Here is a 5,862-nt window from a genome sequence, read left to right on the forward strand (position 1 = left end):
GAAAAATAAAGAAACGAAAAACAAAATTAAAAAAAAAAGAACAAACAACAAAATAAAAACAGAGCAGGTCAAAAAATTAAGATGGCACAGTGTTCACTGCAGGTATCGAAATGTTGTTAATTTAAAAATCAGGTATTTTTAATTTACCAGAGAACTACTTAAAAACCTTCCCCCCGTCAAAGGACACAATGATATTGTCAAGCATTGTCGCGTATAAAATCTGCGAATATTCGCAGACATGGACAACCATGGCAAAATAAGTCCGTTTCCTATTGAGGATGCTGCGAGAGATAATTGAAATTAAAAACATCCTAATTTCAATATAGAAGATGGTTTCTCCATACATGCTGGTGGCAGCTTGGGGCCCAGTATTTCGTCTGATGAAAAATCCCAAGCAGACGTAAGACTGCAGTACTATTCATTAATATGTGTTATTTATTATTATTATTTTTAAAATAAATTAATTCATAAAAAACATTTTGCAAGTCGTAGGTAGCGTAAATTGAAAAATTCTTTGGGAAATTATAAATAAAGTATTTACGTTTATAGCTTTTGGAACCATAGTTTAGAAGAGGGTGGTTGGTATTAACATTAGGCATCGAGTTTACCACATCAGTCAGCAGTGACCGTGGGACCTTTAAAGTGCTTGAAACATTTATGTTTATACTTGCATTTACAGGACTAAAGTTCTGTTGTTTGTATTATACATGGCAACATTTATAATCAAGTTCTAAAATAAGGAGCGCTCTGCTTCCCCTGAAATATTTAGTGTTGGTAATTTAGTTTCATCAAGTCGTGCCATGTAATGGTCGTCGTGTCAGCAATCAGTGGCAATATTGGGTATGGCAATTGTTAGCAATTTATGCGCGTAATAATACTCGTATTATTGATTGTCACCGTTTTATTACGGTTATCTTTACAACGCTTACTCGGATTTTTAACAAAAATTATGTAGTGTGGGCAACATACAAATTGTTGAAATTCACTGTGAAAAATAAAACCCTACGTCGGTTTTAGCAAATTCGAAAATTGCCAGTTCGTATTATTAAGTGTTGTGTACCTGTGTTTTAATAATGAAAAATAATACTCATCGAGTTGTAAATTACTACAAAATCACAATTATGTTTTGATAGAGAAAACATAAATATATCAAATGATAGTGTCGATTGAGAGTTTGATTATTTTGAGTTCATAAATATCGCATTCATATTATTAGCGCTGTATATTCCATACAACGTACCTAGAAGAGTACGTTTTTCATATAAATCTGAGGGCATACTAGCTTGGGTCTAAAGCATGTATTGAGCGTTTAGCGCTTTTACCATTGTACTTTGCTGGGTCTAAGGAGATTATATAACAGTGGCTGTTCTAAATGAGTAGGGTACATATAGGTGAATAGTTTTATCCTACTAAAAAAATATTCATTAATATTTGGTGGTTTTAACCACTGTATGTCACTCCATGTATCTTATATTTTATAGACATTTATCCACTCATTTGGAACAGTCTATTCCCACCACTGCTCTTTACCTAGTGAAGTGGATCAGAGAAGGGCCTGTGTTTTGTCAACTAATAGTGTTGTGTTATTTTTACATATTCACGTCATTTCCTCAAAGTATTATTGGTTAAGGAAACAACATTTCACACTCCGCTTTGATAAAGACAGTATTGCTGTTTAATTGAGCAGCATGTGTGTAGAAAAGAGTAGTCATACTCTAGCAACTACGTTTTGTGGCTGTCACAGTGGTATTTACGTATTTGTAGAATGTTGGTTGAAATATACTTTAGATTTTAAATATAATGTTCCCTTTTTGCCTTTGAATAAAGAGAAACCCGAAAATTTTCAAATTTCAAGTTTTCGTTGTCCTGACCACAATAGCAAAGTTTTACAGAAAAATAAACGAAATATTAGAGAATGATATTGATAACCCAGAAACAAAAATCGTGTTACATGGTGTTATGGACCGGGCTTGGTAGCAGCGCTCTTCCATATTGTAAAATGATTAGCCTTTTTTAAAATAGTAGTAAATGTAGAAAATCAATATTTGTTACATCACGAGATCATGCAAGATTGTATACGTCAACTCACAACTACATTATGTTAAAATGCGTAATTATCTTGTTTAAATAATGATTAAAATAACATTAATTACACGTTTCCGGACACATAATTCGAGCCACCTTGCATTTTTATCCTTAAAGGGCTAGAATCTAGAAATATAGTTATCGTCGAAGAAAAAGTTTTCTTCGGTTTTTTAAATTCAAAATTTGAATGAGGACTCAAGGAAATGACGTTTAGTATACCAGTTTCAAAGTTGCATAATAGTTTTACTTATAATAACTTGATCAATCAAGCATTGTTTAATGACTCGAATTATATGTCCGGGCGTATATGGTGATATGTATATTTTACTTTAGTTGTGATATTCATTGAATGTACAGTTATGTTTTTATACACACATTAATTAATTAATGAAAGGAATAAATTATTTTTTTCATATTGATTTATTTGGTTTTCTTCTGACCTAAAATTCACTGTTCCTTATTACACGGAATTTAGATGTGAATAAGCGTTTCACTATTTTGTTTAAACTAAAATGAAAAGACTTCAGTTTTAACTATGGCGTGTGAATATTTTTACTTTTAATAATATTAAAAAAAAGGGTTATAGCTTCTAACCAAAGGAGCGACTAAATGTAGGATTTTACGATTAGAGCCTTTTTATCGATTAGGGTCTTTTTCTGGTTTCGTTCAGATTTAATCTCGCTTTCTCGAAATTAAAAAATGGTGTTATTTCCGGTAAGGCAAGGATAATCAAAGGGTGGACATTCCTTATCGTGTCTATACTTCTTTTTTTTTAGGACTATATTGACTTTGAATAGTATGTTGCTATCTTGACTGCGTTATCCGTGACCGCGTAGAGATCTTCTCTCATACAGGTATTCGGCACAAGGGGCACAACAGTTAAGTGCTGCATGGACTTTGTTGGGGCACCGTAGTCATATTGGGTTAGACTAGCATTCCTAAAACCCCATTTACACATCTCTCTGCAGCGACTCACATGGGTGCGAAGTCGATTTAAGTATTTGGTGTAAGGAACACCCTTGCAACATGAAACCGCCGCCGTATACTGATTCGAATCGTAAATCGAATAGAACCGACTAAATCGTGACTGTTTTTGAAGACAATGATCTAAGCTACGTGCCGAGGTTCTCAAAATAGAGAGATTGTGACGTCAGAATAAGCTTATACCGGAGAGGATGGTAAAACAACTTTATAAATTTAAAATGGCGAATCCACTAAACAATTCTTTTTTTTGCGACTGGAATGGAATAATTTTCAATTTTTTACCAGTAAAATTTTAAAACTATTGTGGTCACACTGGAATAAAGCACGAATGTTTTTTTAATAAATTACTCGGAAAACGTTGCTTTCATTATCTCTACACGATACGGGTATTGATTTTTCTTTTCTGCACTTGTGCGTTTTACTCTTGGAAATAAAAGAAGGAAAAACATTGAATGAGGAAAAAAAATAAAAGAAGTTTTACTTTTAGAGGATGGAAAAAAGTTTTACTTGTTCATTATTCTTTTATTTCTACAAACTGGTCATAGAAATTTACAGGCAAGGAGATTGATTGTTTATGTTGGTAATAAACTATGTAGACGTCGTACCATTGTAGTTTTGAATTATAAAAAAATAAAAAAAATAAAAATGAAATAGATTATTGCAGAGGTCGGAAAGTAAGAGATCACTGAACGAGTATGAGTTACAAAGACGACCGCCAACGAGGCAATCCCCGTTCCCGCTGAGGCATTTATAGTATTTGTTTCAAACGATGTGAGGAAATAATAAAAATCTAAAATAAAGTGAGGAGGATGTATAATAAAAAAAGTAAAAAAAAAATGTTAATCAATATTAAAAGTAACGAAGTATTTGACATGTTAGGACAATTAATAGCTAAAAGAAAATATTATTTTTCCAGGCACATAAACGTGCAGAACTTCTGATGTGTTTAAATGTAATATTTATTACTGTATTTTCGTTATCGCTCTTCTCACTAGCACTACTTTTCGCCACCAAAATTCAAAAAAGATGAAAAATAAAAGAATACCAAAACACTTTATTTTAATGTTGCCGCCATGTTCTCATATACAGGTAGGTATTTAGTTATTATAGGACATCTCGTTGCCGGGCGTGGTTGCCGCCATGCTCGGTAGCGAGGGGTCCTGTCAGGCGGTGGCCTCCTTTTGCGGATAGGTTATGTCGCAAAAGGAGGCCGCGGAGCGAGTGCGCGAGGACGCGGCTGACGCGCACCCGCTTCGGCGCAGACGCACGGTGAGAAGGCGAACACAGTTCGCTGCTCGCCTGATCCCCTAGCCTGGCCTCAGCCAGCGGGCTCTGGACAGGGACTCTGCATTGCACGGCCCCACGCGTCTGGAGGGAGAGTTCCCACATAACACAATAGGTATTCATATATAAAGATTTACCCCGTCAAAAAAAAATATTCGCAACTATCAGTTGGCTGTATAAGTTTTTCTTTTGCCTGTTTAGACAGTTAATTATTACTAGGTAGTTATAAAAGTTTAGAGTGGACAGTAATGGATTTTCGTACTTACTTTGCAGGTCTTGGCGAGGAAGAAGACGCATGGTCCATACGTGGTCCATGCATAAATGACAAATTTCCGTGTTCGTTTTTTGAATATAATGCAAACATTTCTGAGCATGTTTGAGAAAATGTTTATTTACTTAACTAAGGTCTAGTTTACAATTTGGGGTTCGAAACTCCTTACAAGTAAATACATACTTGTGCTACGAGCTATAAAATTCACGTATGTGTGTATTGAGTGAGCCCCTCTGAAAGAAGTTCAGAATATATTAGTCATTTAGTAAAAGTTCTAAAACAATTGTAGAAACCAAAATTCATCATCAATAACCCATTTATCCGTCCCACTGCTTAGCACGGGTGTCCTCTCAGGCGAGGGTTTAGACCATAGTCTGCCACACTGGCCCAATGTGGGTTGGGGACTTCACACGTTTTCTGGGGTTTGTGGACCTTCTTTGACGTGCAGGTTTCATGACGATGTTTTTTTTTTACAGTAAAGCTCTCATGAGTTGGGTATAACTTGTGGTTATCTATGCGCGTGTCCATGGTACCTGCGTCACAGGGGTTCCCTAGTGCTGGGTGGTGAGTATATATGTCTGTTATTTATTTATTTATTTATAAATTAATAATTATATTTTTTTATTAACCTCTTATTAGTAATACTTACCTAATATATTTAATGTGCTTGTAGGCACAGCCAGTATTTCATTACTAGGCTGTCCCACCGGTGTACGATCGTGTTCAGGATTGGTGTTAGGGCTCCTATAGTCACTCGTACATTATTTACTAGTGTGGTAAATTCGTGACAATTAAACCTGCTTGCGCCTACCACTCGAGTTTAATGCGTCATCTTGTTTCCAACAACCTGCTTTCCACCTTACCTACAGTGTAATATTTTTACGTATAATGAAAATCTAAACTTACGTGCACTGTTTTCAGTGCCCCCTACTTGTCTACGTTACTTCAAACTTCGTCACTGACACAGGCATGTAATTATATCTAAAAGTTTATATGTGACGTTCCCTTTATACCTTTACTTCGGCAGTTTGGGACAAAAGTTTGCGTCAGCAGCAAATGTTAGTGCTGCAAAAAGTATCTTACATTCTTGGTGCTATTAAACTAATAAAAAAACTGACCAAATTAATCATTTTACGTTGCTTGTTTTGTATACTAAACAAATTAACAAATGTTTTTGGAAAGTAGAGTCGTATGTATTTTTAAAGATTGAAATGAGGATGGCGGTAGAGGGTATATCT

Source organism: Hyposmocoma kahamanoa, unplaced genomic scaffold, assembly GCF_003589595.1.
Source record: "Hyposmocoma kahamanoa isolate Upper Pololo Valley unplaced genomic scaffold, ASM358959v1 92, whole genome shotgun sequence".
NCBI classification, from domain to species: domain Eukaryota; kingdom Metazoa; phylum Arthropoda; class Insecta; order Lepidoptera; family Cosmopterigidae; genus Hyposmocoma; species Hyposmocoma kahamanoa.